Source organism: Balaenoptera acutorostrata, chromosome 2 (assembly GCF_949987535.1).
Source record: "Balaenoptera acutorostrata chromosome 2, mBalAcu1.1, whole genome shotgun sequence".
Lineage (NCBI taxonomy): Eukaryota > Metazoa > Chordata > Mammalia > Artiodactyla > Balaenopteridae > Balaenoptera > Balaenoptera acutorostrata.
The window spans coordinates 40219805-40235501 of record NC_080065.1 but is presented as its reverse complement, the minus strand read 5'-3'; positions in this window follow the sequence as shown (position 1 = coordinate 40235501).

Here is a 15697-nt window from a genome sequence, read left to right as displayed (position 1 = left end):
GCATATATACCAGGGACAAAAATGCTTCTAGAGACAGACAACAGTCCCACTCATTGAAGTGTCATCAATACAACTACAAAGTAACAGCAGTAGAGTCTGTCCATATACCATATCTTAGCACACTGGTCCCACTGACATGTTAGACACTAGCTTGCATAGCAACAGACTATCCAAGACCTGTAAATTGCCACTTGCTTTTATAGCTTACTAATTTTGAAAAGCTTTCACAAAACTGAGCAGTTTCTTGGTGTTTTGTCAGTTTGGCAGTAAACTATGTTTTTTGACTTTTTATGAGTTTTAACAAAATTTACATAGGTACTTTAGCAATCAGAGCAGATGAGATAAAAATGTATTTTTAAATGATTACAAGAGCTAACTGTTTTACAGAGTTGCAATCTCCCTATTGTATCAAAATGAAGAAGAAAATGGCCAGCACTCTGAGTATGAGTCACCATTCTTGGTCAGTCATGAGCCATAAGAAAATGATTGCTTCAAACTGTTCTCTGGAAACAGAGAAAATCATTTTAAAATGACTATACATACATTATAACAAATGTTCTGGCTTTCCAGTGATAGACATCGAAGAGACAGCAGTCTACTGAAAAAAGTAATAATACTCTCAATTATCCAAGAGTTATTTTTACCATCTTTGACCTATTTAGACTCTTTAAGTCTCTCATTCTTCCTCCTGCTGTTTATGTATAGGTGAATAGCTGTACCTTGATATGCGGAGTGAGAATACATGTAAGTTTAATATGAACATGACAATTAGTGCTATGTGATAATGAATGAAAAATATTTAACTTTATGATCTATGGTTTATTATATTATTATACAGTATATTAATCTTATATAATATTAATGCTAATTATTATTATTTATTATTCATAAATGTCTTTTTCAGATTTTCATGTACCGTGAAGGGTCCTTTTAGCCTACTTCTCTTTCAGATTCTGGCAGAATATATAATAGTGCTAGCAACAATAATCATAGTATTTATTATTATTATTATTAATATCTCTGGCCAGTCATTAGGATCACATTTTAAAATGAAAATTATAACAATAATAAAGTAGCTAATAAGTAATAAATTACTGAGCACTCAGTAAGTGCCAAGTGCTGTTTTATGCTCTTTATATGCATTATCTCATTTAATCATCTGGAGCCTGAAGTATAATACATTATTATTAATATCCCCATTTTTAGGTCAGGAAATGGAGGTATGGAGAGATAAAGCACGTCGTCTAGGGTCAAAGGGGTAGTAAATGGCAGAGCAGGATTTGAGCTGACACAGTCTCTTTCTGGAGCATGCACTCTTAAAGAACATCCAATGAAAATGAGAATTTCATGCCATGTCATGTCAAGTACCGTACATAGAAAAAGATCTTTATGACACCATTTAAATACCATGTTATGCGTTCAATACTTGCAAACAAAGAAAAGGGAGAGAATAACTGTCTCCAAGGGGAACAAAAATGAGATGGCTTGGCTTTATGGATGTAGAGAGACCTCTGAGCCTCTGAAGAAGGAAGAGGAATTTTTTAGGACAAAGTGAGGAAGCACATTCCAAGCAAAGGGAAGAACAATGGAAAAGGCATTGAAGTGAGAGAGGGCACTGCACTTTCAAGAACCTCAAAATTCCCCAGAACATAAACTTCTCAGAGAGGAGAAGAGAGATGGTAGGCAGAGGCCAGATCATCGGGGATCTTACATGCAATGCGGAGGAGGCTGTGCTTTCCTAAAGGCAATTGTCATTGCCGGGTTTTGAAAAAGGAAGTGATATGAAATAATTTGCCCTTTAGGAAAGTCCTTCTGACAGGAAGTTTGAGGGTTGATTTGAGGGATATAAGAGCAGACAGGAAAATGAATTAGGAAACACTTCCAATAATTCAGGCAAAAAAGAAAAGATGATGAAATTATATAGTGATGACAGGGATGACAAAGAAAAGATCAGTTCAAAAAATATGAGAGGTAGAATAAAATGTGGTCTGAGGGTGGGGTAAGAGAGAATAGAGTCAAAATAACCCGAAATGTTCTGCTTGACTAAGTAACACAAGGAAAGACTTAGGGGTGAGAACCAGGAAGGTTGCCATCATGGAGAAGAAAGAGAAGGCATTCTCTGAAGTTCTGAAAAGGAGCTGTGGAGACAGGGAGGCTGACTTGGATCAATATCAAAAGTGACATCATAAATCCCAACCTTGTGATGTGTCTGTGATGTGTTTGTGCCTTACTTCTGAAGACTTTTGAAGACTGACTGCTATTCATTATGAAAATTTATTTTAATAACCTATACATTCTGTTCTTCATATTCGAGGTGAACATAAGTCAAATTTCCCAAGGAACAAAGTTTTACTCAACCAAGGAAATCGTAGTTGTAGGTGATTAATAATTTTGCTGCCTTCAACTTTAAATCAATTTATCTTTGAAACTAAAGGGCTTCCACACTAAAATTCTAACTCTCATTGGAAGATATTAGAGATTGAACGTAATTTAATTGTTTGGGAGAACATATTACAGACTCGCTGCAGATTAACAGCACCATCCTTTATCTTAGTCCTGCTGTATGGAGTACCAGCCTCCCTTGACCAAAGTGTCCTTTTCATCACTACCTGACAACCTCTGGCACAAGTCACCCTGTATCCCTCCTGCCTCCCTCCAAGTTCACAACACAAAACAGTGTATTTATCATGCTCAGGGCCACTCATGTGTGTATCACGGCTGTAGGAAGCTATAGCTGCCAATAAAAAGTCCATGGATCTAAATGGACAGCATTTGGCATTAACAGGATTACAAATCAGAGATGTGATGTGGAAACCCCAAGTGTCTTTAGAAACAGGAAAAATCAACATGTATCATATAGTGGTTAAGCAAGCTAAGAGCATGGCTCTGGAGTCAGAATACCTGGTTTCAATGACCAGCTCTGCTACCGCAGTGGTGTGACCCAAGCATGTGACCCAAGCCTCTACTCTCAGTTCCTCACTAAAGAAATTGAGTTGTTGCAAAGATGAAAAATAATGATATATGCAAAGCATGTAGCATGGTACATGGCATATAGTAAGAGCTTAACAAATAAGACACACTAAAATTATTATTATCACTATTATTGTGATTGGCCAGAGAGCCCTGACTGTACCATTTTTTTACATTGAATCTAATGACATCTTCCACTTCTGCACACCTGGAAGTCAAATGACTGTCCTTCCTTTTCAGAAATCTGCCTTTATCTCTAATTGCAGTCAGGACTAATAGGCCTGGTGGGCACGTAGTCCAAGCGGGCCCTTCTGGGCTGAGCTCCCTGAGATGTGAACCTCCACACTCCTGTAGGTCCTAGTTTCATTTTACGTCTTTACATGCTTTCACCATGTCACCTCTTATAGTCAGCCCTGATTTTTAAGGTTTTAGGTTTAGATTTTAAGTTTAAGGATTGAAGATTTTAAGATTTAGATTTTTAGGTTTAGATTTTAGGTTTTAAGATTTTTAAAGTTTAAGAGTAGCCTTACATTTGGAACCAGATGTGTTATCTTCCAGACAGACTGAAGAAATCCTAAGAAAAACTGATTCAGTACTATCTGGACTGTGGCTAAAGCCTATCAAATAGTAGCTACTGTTAACAAGCCTAAAGAAAAAAGATAATTTGGTCTTAGTGCTCTGTTACACATATTTGGGGCAAAGGAAAACACATTTCTATGGAAGTTTTCAAGATATTAAAAATGAGATAAAAACAAATGAGAGGAAAACAGAAATTCAGTTCATGGACCTGAAATCACTATAAGTGAAATATAGAATAAATAGCTACTCTAATCTCAAATGATGAAAAAACAATCCTGACCTCTTTATATTACTCTTTAAAACTCTCCTTCCTTGATCCTCTTACGGCAGTTTTAACCTCTTTGATCATTAAATATATTATATTATATTATATTATATTATATTATATTATATTATATTATATTTATTGTATTATATCATACTATATTATTATTTTCCGTTTATTTATTTATTCAACAAATATTGAGTAAACACTATAATCCAGGTGCTGCATGACATGCTGGATATAAAACAATGACAATAGGAGAAGATGTGTCCTTGCACATTTCAAGGTATAGTCGAGGAACTCGATATTAAACAAGTAAACATGCAGTTGCTGTGAAACAATAGAGATGGGCACACTGAGACTGTCCGACTGGAAGGATGTAGCTTTTACTGTAGAGTTAGGGAAAGCTTACCTGAAGACATGACATTCAAACTGAAACCTGAACTTTTTATTATGTTGACTACTTAGCAAAGTGAAAAGTGTGGGCACAGGGTTATTGCAAAAGACCAATGAGAGGGTACAAAGGCCCTGCAGCAAGGAGAGCACCTCTTCCACAATCTGAAAAGCAGACATAGTGCCAGCTGTACCGCTTCCCCTTTTCTCTCCATATGTAGGGTGACAGAAAAGCTTCAGTAAAAACTGTGTGTGCTTAAATAGCCTACCACAAGTCGTTAAAAAAAAATGTCTAAGCAAGAGAAGAGCATTACATATAACAAAAAGAGCACAGTGGCCACTTCTTTATGATTCGTTCTTTGCTCCCCTCCAACTTGGTTGTCACTGAGAATTCCTACAATCAGGTTTACTTATGAGCATTACCTGAGGCATCTCAACTAGGTTTTCTTGGACTTTCTGCTGGGTCTGCTTAATGCAAAGAGGTAGTTCCAGAATTGTTCCAGAACAGCCCACTCTGTTTCTCAAGTTAATCATTTTGATGACTGAACAAAAGTGAAGAGTAAACTATTTGGAATTTGCCCAGGTAATAAAAGAAACCTGAGTTTAATTTGTAATAAATTATATGAACTAAGACTTGTTGCCAAACATATCTTTGTTTCTCCACCATAAAGGTAGAAACAGCACAAATCCATATGACTTTTAATAATTCTATGGAGATTACATTTTATTTAGGAATGGAAATCCAGTATAAGACAAAATTATAGTATTCATAAATTCTAACTAGTTTATGGGTTTCGGATCAGAGTTGTACAAAGCTCAAGGTGACATTTATTTACTTCACGTTTTAGTGAGCAGTTTTGATTTATTATGTCAGACACAATTGAAAACATGCTTTCATAAAGTGCTATAGAATAATTCCACATAAAGGTGAGGTAATCAACCCCTCATAGCTTAACAAGAAAGGTTCTTATTGAATCATATATTCTTGAAATCATCTGGGTTTGTGTGTGTGTGTGTGTGTGTGTGTGTGTGTGTGTGTGTGTGTGTAAAATACTTTCATTATTAGCATATCAGCATCACAATTTTCTCATTTGAGATAAGGGTTTTTCAGTTAGATTATCTTGAAAGGGACTGCTGGACCCGAAATTTTACTATTCGGGGCATATATACAAACTACATGAAAGGTTTTTAAAACTAATATGACCATTAAGGAGATTTGCCTCAGTTGGCAAATGAGGTAACTTAACTGAGGTTTAGAGGTGCTAAGTGATTTGCCCTAGGTTACTGAATATAAAAAATAGACTAAGGAAAATGTTCTTATGTACCATTTTTCAAATTCAAACTAGTGGATTTAAATAGAAAATCCAACGGAATTCCACAGACTTGCCCTACAAACCTTTAAAGACAATAATCTCTAAATAAATAAATAGCATTTGGGAATATAAAAATATGCCTAAGTCTCCACATTCTCTAACAAAAATATCCTTTGGCCTCTCTCCTGTTTCATATTACAATATCATATAATATATGAAAATTTTAATAATACCTAACAGGGTGATTAGGGAATATGTGAGTCTGCTAGAGGATTTGGTACAATCCTACTTCAAAAAAAAAAATAAAGCACGTTAGGCCTGAAGGGAACCTAAAAGTTCTCAAGGGCCTCAAGGGAACTACCATAAGTAAAAGAAACAACATGCAAACATGATGACATAAAGGGCTCTTAATTAAATATAACTTACAGTATAAGGCTGGTTTCAATGGCAAAATGGAACCTCCAGCATTTTTGTCTTTGTTGCCATTGAAACTTGTTTTTTTTTTTTCTTCCTGTATTTCAACCAACAGTGATAAATAAAACTTTTGTCTCAGATGTTTCTTTGTCCAAAGGACAACATTTGCTGGTGCCAGAAATTTACTAAACGTCATAAAATACACATATTTAAGGAGATGTCTTGGAAGATTGGAGTGTTTTATCTTTCTGGAAGCAGATTTTAAATGCTAGCTTATCTGGTTAATTTAAAAGTAAACGAGAATAGTTTAAAACTTGGAGGCAGCATTTTCCAGGGAAAAGTGTTCTTTTGAGTAGAGATAATGGGCTCAGTGGCGGAAATGTGTTTGAAAGGCGAGAGAGAGAGAGAGAGAGAGAGAGAGAGAGAGAGAGAGAGAGAGAGAGAGAGAGACTGTTTAATTTTGAAAACTCTATAATAGTGAGTCTTTTGGTATGGCATCTATAATTTCAATCATATGATGTATAAATTATCTTAAAGCACACGGAAAGGATTAACTGGCCATGAAATATCTGAGAGGAGCTAGAAATTTCTTTTCTTTTCAATAGGGAACTAATTTCCTATCATATCATAGACATCAAGGTGATATTTTGGAACTACTTTTGAGACTTGCAGCTATATTCTCTGTGTAACCTCAGATATGTCAATCGTCTTCTCTGTTGATTTCTCTGTTGACCTCAGATATGTCAATCGTCTTCAACTGTAAAGTAGAAATAGTATTATTGAGGTATATTATTAATAAAGTATCTTTTAAATGCATACTTTTAAACACTGAGTGTGGGAAATGAATGTAAGTCCTTTTGGTAAAAAAAAAAAAAAGTTAATGCTACTTAAAGTCTTTTCATCTATTTATCTATTTATTTTTGTCAGTTATTTAAACATATATTTCTCATATTTATTTCTTTGTTTTCCAAATAAGAAGTAAAGAACTTTGTCCTGTGCTGAACAAAATATAAAACAGTTTAAAGGCTCTTCAGAAGTATATCTTCAAATATAATTAATCTTTTTGCCTTTGATTAAATTAATAAATTTTTTTTTCTTTTGGCAAAACACACACAACTTATTTTTGACTACATTGGTCTGTGGTATGTTATTTTAAGGGAGATACAATTCTAAGCCACAATTAAATTTTGTGTTCATTTGTCATGACTACACCAACTGGCAAAAATATTATGATTTTCTGCTATAAATGATGGCAGTATTTCCCCTTCTCTCTGTACTCCTTGGCACCCTTCTTTCCTTTTCCCATGCTGCCAAGTTGAGGTCTGCATGCTTCATTTGGTTCAGATGGCCAACTGATTTTTGAACTTGTGTAAAAGTTTTAGAAACAAGTTATGTTTTGTCAGATTGCATGGGTTACAAGTGACAGAAAGACAGCTCTATTCTTGGCAATAAAAAACCAACCCAAGGAAGGAATCAATAAAAACTTATACTCAGTTCATGGCTCATTATCATATTTGATCCATGCAAAATCTCTCATGTTTTTAGTTATTTATTATACTTTTTCCCCATGTTCTATTCCCATTCCCTTTCCTTCACCCTGAAGGCAAATATCCTAACATTTAATGTGTATTGCCACATTAATGCCTGAACTTTTACCTTATGTAAGTGTTATACTATGTGTATCAATCTGTTTCTTTACTTTTTTCCTTAACACTATGCCTTTAAAATCTTTCCTCGTTTATCTACGTAGAGAGTAAACTTTTACAGAACATAGAAATATGTGTTGCAGTCCTGGTCCTGCTATTAATTTATTTTGTGACCTTGAGTGAGTCATCTATATTTTTGTGTCTAAATTTCCTTGTTAAAAAAAAAAAAATGAGGAGATTCAATTAGAATATGTATCAAGTTTTAGGAATAAACTGTATCAAAAGAAAAAAGTGCCATGCATTTTGGGAGTTACTGACATTGATAAATCCTATAGATACATTGGGGGAAAATGTTGAGAGAAGAGAATGCAAACAACCTTGCCAGCTGGCAAAGTTGGAGAACTATGAGGCATCAAAGAGGATAAGAGGAAAAAAAACAAAAAAAGAGAGGATAAGAGGAAACAAGGTGGGGCTTGGCAGGAACTGGCATTAGATCTTAAACTGCATGTAATGACTTCCAAATGGGCTGCCTTGATGACATTACCTTCAGCCACTCACAGTTGAGGCTAAGGGGTATTAGTCAGGTTGTCCGGAGAAATCGAACCAATAGGATGTATATAGATATATATGAGAAGATTTATTATGAGAATTGGCTCACGTGATTAGGGAGGCTGATAAGTCCCACAGCTGCCTTCTGCAAGCTGGAGACCCAGGAAAGCTGATGGTATAATTTCATCTGCGTCCAAAGGCCCAAAAACCAGGCGAGCCCAGTGTGAGACTGAAGGCCTGAGAAAGCAGGGCTGCTGCTGTAAGCCCTGGAGTCCAAAGGCCCGAGAAAGCAGGAGCTCCCATGTCTGAGGGCAGGAGAAAATGGAGAGCCCAGCTCAAGGAAAGAGAGAGAATTCCCCGTTTTGGTTTCTTTAGGTCCCTCAATGGATTGGATGATTCTAGTCTCCTTACTCGGTCAACTCAGTCAAATGCTAATCTCTTCCAGAAACGTCCTCACAGACACACCCAGATTTGTTTTACCAGCTATCTGGGCATCTCTTACAGCAGCCAAGTTGACTCAAAAATTAACAATCCCAGCGTGCATTGTGAAATGTAGATCCTTGGGAAGTGAAATGGGAAGAGGTGACATGCCTTCCATCTAGAAAACAGAGCCTACAAGAGCAGAAATAATAGGTCTCTGAGGATGGACCAGGAGGGTTTTCTTGGATATCCAGTGTGCAGATACATAGCCTTGGGGAAGCTTTTTAACCGAATAAGGGCACATTCAGTATGTATTTGGGAATCAATGAAAATCAGTATATTTTATGACTAAGTTTTACATAACATCCTGGAAAAGAAAGGATGCACCAATGATTGTAGTGAGAGGAAAGGGTTTGTAAACTAATGGTGACCTGAAATTCTTAGTCTTCCTGAGATATGCATGTATGGCTTGGTATTTCACCTTTAGAGTAAATTTAACACCTTAATATAACTTTCTGTTAAATATTGTCCATTGTTAAAAATAAACCCCATGAATATCAGAAAAGAGACTCCTTTTCAATAAATATCAGAGAAAAAAATATAATAACTCTATTCACTAAAACGTTTCAGATAATTTTCAGCTCAGTGAATTTTGCTGTACATTTGCATTTAAGATGTTACATTTACACTGGATCACAGATAACTGCCTTTTGTTAGAGGATATTACCCTAAAATTACAACCATCTCAAGGGGAGGAGATATTTTTTAACAAGATTTGTTTTAAAATGGAGGGTGGGCTTTAATTAAAATTGAAATTCCCTTTGAGTATGCAATATTTACACTACTTATTTGTTGCATTCAGTAAAATGTCAGAGTTTCTGGTGATAAAAATTCCTGCCAAAAAGACTGTTATTTCCTGGAAATGTTTCCTTATGTTTAAAGTAAATGAATTTAGAATAGCTTCCAGAAGAGTCATCATCTAAGCAAGGAACTCTGAGTACTTAAACTGAAAACCACAGCCTGTGACTGTCCACATAGTCTGACTGTAGGGATTTGGGTCTAAATGAGCCACATTGGCTGTTTACAAATGATAATAACTCAGTTCTATGTTTTACTGGGCCTATACTAAAATTTCCTAAAGGAGGGAGAATGATTGGGTTGAATATGTTGATATTCATTTAAATAATTACCTCTTGAGTCAGCTGCCCTTAAATAGTGCATGCGTCATTGCTAAATTTAATTCATTAATTATTTATTGGCATTGTTTGAAATTAGGCATTAGGTTAGATTTTTAGGGTTCAAAGGTAAATGAGATATAAAACCTCAAGAAAATCTCTTCATTTACCTCCTCAGCATAGCTTAATTAATTCCCTTCCCACCCACCCTACAGTCCCCAGGTGCAAACCCCCATTACCTCCATCCTGAACTACTGCTGGAAGGTTCTCAGTGATCTCAATACATTCCACTCTCAGTACATTCTCTGAAGTCATTCTTTACACTACAAAGTGGTCATTTATAATGCCAGTTTGATTGTGGCCCTGCTGGTTTCCAACTTTAATGTCTTCTCATTGCCCTTAGGATAAAGACCTAAACCTTGAACGTAGCCTGCACAGTCCTGCATGACCCATGGCCCCTGACTATCTCTAGCGTCAGCTTTGGCCTCTTTCTCTTCCTGCCTATACTCCAACCACATTGGACTGTTCTGTGTTAATCCTTTAAGCATACTATGCTCCTATCTGTCTCTGCCTACTACATTAGCACCTGTATCCCCTTCACCATTTACTTGCAAATTTTGCTCTGGATCTTAGCTCAAACAGCACTTTTAGAGCAGTCTTTTTTCTCCACCATGTGCATTGCCCCTGTTTCACACTTGCATAGCACCCTGCACATTTCCTTCAAATAACATACCATTATGTATAATAATCATCCATTAGGTTATTTATGTCTGTTTCCCTCACTAGACTGCACATTTCCATTGAAGTATCTTTGATTGTTTTGCACTGTTGTTTCTTTGACAACTTGCAGAGTGCTTACAACCCTAAGTGAAATGGAAGGAAGGAAGGAAAGAATGGAGGGAGAGAGGGAGGGAATCATCTTACTTGCCAAGAATTTATTGTTTTGCTTTATTTTGTTTTGTTTCTGCTGTCAGGGTGGATGTTAAAACATGGATATGTTTACTTTAAGTGAATCAAATGGTGTCCGAAAATCAGAATATATACCAAACATTATTAAAAAGAACTAATTTTCTTGGCTTCTTATTTTCTCAAGTTTCACACAGGACTGAGATCTGGCTAAGCAACCCTAAAATCGTGTGTTCATAAAAAACTAAATTGTTTTCTGATACAGAAATTAAAATTTATTAATCCTAGTTCTTTGACCTGAGGGTCAATGAATAGAACTGTGGAAACATTGTCAAGTAAAAGCCCTCCATACCTCTTAGGACAACGAAAAGGATTTTTACGGAATACATGTGGTTACCGGCCAAGCCCATTAACAATTCCCAGGAAATAAAAATAGAATAAAGTCGAACCTTTTTTTTTTTTTACCTTTGTGCTTAGTGTGGGTTCTCTTGTTCACAGGGTACTGCGGGCAGAGGCCTTGCGCCCGGCACCTCAGACCAGAGTGGAGGTCCTAGTGTGAAATGGCTGCACTGGACCCTTCAGCTCAGGGACAGGGACCCCCCGGCGGGCCATGTTTAGAGACGCTGCACCCCTACTGCGGCCTGAAGCGAAAGAAGCACAGCTGTGCCAGCCTGCGGAGAACCTCGCCCACTTCTGCTGTTCAGGGCCCTACAAAGCAGCCCCACCCACAGTCTGTTGGGGAGAGAGTGTGTGCTGTAGAGCAGCAGTTCCCAACCTTTTTGACACCAGGGACCGGTTTCGTGGAAGACAATTTTTCCATGGACCGGGGCGGGGGAGGGTGGTGGCTTCGGGATGCTTCAAGCGCGTTACATTTATTGTGCACTTTATTTCTATTATTATTACATTGTAATATATAATGAAATACTTACACAACTCACCATAGTGCAGAATCAGTGGGAGCCCTGAGCTTGTTTTCCTGCAACTAGGTGGTCCCACCTGGGGGTGATGGGAGACAGTGACACCCGAAGTGTGTCGCTTATGTCCAGTCTACTCGGTAGTCTCGTTTTGGTTGCTGTCACTGCAGAAAACCCTGCTTCACAAAGACAGGATGTTGGAAATGGAAGCAGGCTTTTCAGTGCTTTTGCGGCAATCTCAGGCTATTCCGCCTTGACTTTAATCCAGAACGTATGGAGATTTGAAGTTGTCTCAAACATACTTTTAAGGCCACCGTCATTTGCGATCTCAAGCAGTTGATCCTCTTCTAGCACGGACAAAGTCGATTCACCTGGCTTATTCACAAATGGGTCGCGGATCCATTCCTTTCCAGTTCAGGGGTCTTTTCTGGTTGGGAAGTAATGCTCAAGCTCTCTTGAAAGCTGGGATAGATGATCATGCACCAGGTGTGAGAAAGAAGGCCCTGGCTCAGTCTCTTTCAAAATCTCTGCTAATGTTTGAAACATGTCAAAAATCCCATTGTTCACTCATCGCCCCCATAATTCCAGTTTGGCTTTGAATGCAGCCACTTTAGCTGCCGACTTGAACACAGTTGTCGTTCTCCCCTGCAGTGAGAGATTGAGTTTGTTGAGCAGGTTGAATATGTCACACAAATAAGCAAGTTTTGCGACCCATTCTGTGTCACTGAAATGTGCTGCCAGTGGAGGCTGTTTTTCTAAAAGAAATCTCTGGAGTGGCTCTCGTAGCTCAAAAACTCTGGCCAGTGATCTACCTCTAGAAAGCCATCTCACTTCTGTGTATAAGAGAAGACGTGTGTGCTCTGCGTCCTTCTCCTCACAGAGCTGCATGAACAGACATGAGTTAAGGAAGGGCATGTACCTTAATGTGGTTGATAATTTTAATCACATCCTGCAAAACGTTGTTAAGTTCAGGTGACATTTTTCAGCTAGCCAGCATTTCTCTGTGGATGACACAGTGCGTAGACTCACATTCAGAAGCGACCTCTTTGACCCGAGTAGTGAAACCAGAAAGCCATCCGGTCATGGCAGCCGCTCCATCCATGCATATACTGACACAAAATGACCAATTCAGTTTTCCTGATACGTAATCATTCAAAGACTTGAATAGTTCTGCAGCTGTGGTGTTGGTTGGCAACAAAAGTGCACATAACATATCCTCACACACATCCTCCTGAAAAATATATCACACAAAGACAAGCATTGTTGCCTTGTTGTCAACATCGGTAGACTCGTCAACCTGGATTGTGTACCACGGTGACTCATTAATCCTCTCTAACAATTGTGCCTCAATATCCTCTGCTATTTCATCAATTCGTCTAGTTATGTTGCCAGCCGAAAGAGGAACACGTGCCACATTTTGGACTGCAGCCTCTCCTGAAAGTTCATGACAAATGTCCTTAGCAGCAGGCAGGCTCAACTCTTCACCAGTAGTAAAGGGCTTCTTAGCTTTAGCAATGCGGTTAGCCACTAAGAATGCTGCTCTCAGTGCAGACTTATGTGATGAAGTGGTGGCCTTCAGTAACTGCTTCTGTTCTTCGTGTTCACGTTTTTTTTTTTTTGAAAAACTCCAAAGGCTTGTCTTTTAACGCAGGGTGCTTGGTCTCCATGTGGCGAAGCAGTTTTGAAGGTTTCATGGCTTCCTTGGATACCCGGTCGCCCCATATTATACAAAGCGGGCTTGGAGAATGTGAATCACCTGGTGCAATGAACCTGTAATTTAAGTAGGACTCTTAGTATTTTCTTTTAAATGCAGCTTTCTTTTTGTTGGCACTCTTAGAGTCTTCTGCTGTCTCATCATTGGGTCTTTCCCCTTTTTCAAAGAAGCTCTCCAGCAACGTTTGTTTTTTACTCATTTTGGCTAGGGTTAGCTTGTGGGCGTACCAAAACTGTGACTGAGACAAGTGTGCAGTGTGGGAAAGAGGTGCGGACGGAAGCGGTAAATAAAATAATGGGCGGGCCACACGCAGACTAAAATAAGCGTCGGATTCTTACTTAAAGCCTGCCACCAGATGCAGCTGTACAACTGAAGTACATCAACTCACTTGCCACTATAAAGCCTGCCACCAGATGCAGCTTAATTGTCACTTGCCACTCACTGATAGGGTTTTGATATGTCTACAAGCAATTAATTTATTATGGTCTGTGTGCAGTCAAACCTCTCTGCTAATGATAATCTGTATTTGCAACTGCTGCCTCAGCTCCACCTCAGATCATCAGGCATTATATTCTCATAAGGAGCGCACAACCTAGATCCCACACATGCGCAGTTCACAGTAGGGTTTACGCTCATATGAGAATCTAAGACCACCGCTGATCTGACAGGAGGCGGAGCTCAGGCAGTAATGCGAGTGACAGGGAGTGGCTATAAATACAGATGAAGTTTCGCTTGCTTGCCTGTCGCTTGTCTCCTGCTGTGCAGCCTGGTTCCTAACAGGCTACAGACCAGTACTGGCCTGGTCTAGAGCATGAGCTCCCATCTCTCCATCCTTGATCAAAGAATAAAGCATTTCACCTCTAATGACACGGGCAGGAGGACTCTTGTTGGGACCCAACTTGGGATCATCGGTAACAATGTCTGAGCCCAGATTTGAAAGTCAAAAGCCATTAATTCTGCTTCTAGCCACTGAGGGGTAATGGAAAATTACAGCTGTAAGGTAACTAGAAATCATCTAGGCAATAGGTTATCCCCTTTATTTTGAAGATGATGCAACCTAAGAGCAGCTGAAGACCATACAGACATAAAGATATGTGACAGTATAGTAAGTGATATGTTTCAATTAAAACTTTCAATTGCAAATAGTACAAAACTCACCCAAACATCCTAAAGGGAAAAAAAATTTATTGGCTCCTGTAATTGAAAATTTGAAGGTAACTAGTTCCTAGTACCACTTGATCAGACTATATCAGAGGACCCAGTTTCTCTCCCTCCATCTCTTGGATCCACGTTATGCTATGTTGGCTTCTTATTTTCTCAGGTTCTTCCCTCATCGTTAAAAAAAATGACTGTAGCTCTTTCAGCTCAATATGCTTTCAGATTTATGGCTTGCAGGAAAGAGAGCACTCCTTTCCATTTCCTCAAAATAAAAGTCCAGGAATTGAGACTTGGTGACTCGTAACATGAAGGAATTCGATTATATGTTATCCACTGGACCTGAGGATGAAGACCCATCCAGATGAGCGTGGCTGCCAGAGATCAATGGAATAGATGCTGATACGTAAACAATCAGCGTCCACTCCATGATGAAACTCTGGTATCCAGGCTCTGTATCAATTATTCCTTTCATATGATGAATTCATTGCAAAGGATCAATGGTTATGTTGACCAGAACCCGAAGTCACACAGCATAAGGAAGAAGAAGACCAAGGAACAATCTTCTCAACTCACACCTCAGGGAAAGTAGTTGAAAAAGAATATAATCATACAGTGACATCCAGAACAATTAGCTAGAGCATCACTGTGTGTCTATGGGTGCCCTGTAGCCCGTCAAGAAACCCTGGAGCCAAAGCCGAAGAATTGTTGCTGAAAGATGTGTGAGTGGAGATGGATGAAGGGGAGAGAATGGGAGTTACGGGAGTCTGTATCTTTTGAACTAAAGCAAGTGTGGTATGTGGATGAGAGAAGGGAACATTTTCAATTTGGTCAGAATGAGGGCTTAGATGTAAATTCTTCCTTTGTTTGCCACTTAGCTATGTTGTTATATCATTTATGATATGGGAAAAGAGACAGGAGGAATGTGCGATATATCACCTTATCTCATTAGGTATCAGAAGGTTTTTTTAAAATATTTTTATTTATTTACTTATTCTTAAAAGTTATTTATTTTTGGCTGTGTTCGGTCTTTGTTATTACGCGTGGGCTTTCTCTAGTTGCAGTGAGTGGGGCTACTCTTCGTTGCGGTGCTCAGGCTTCTCATTGTGGTGGCTTCTCTTGTTGCAGAGCACGGGCTCTAGGCATGCGGGCTTCTGTAGTTGTGGCATGCAGGCTCAGCAGTTGTGGCTTGTGGGCTCTAGAGCACAGGCTCAGTAGTTGTGGTGCATGGGCTTAGCAGCTCTGTGGCATGTGGGATCTTCCCGGACCAGGGCTCGAACCCGT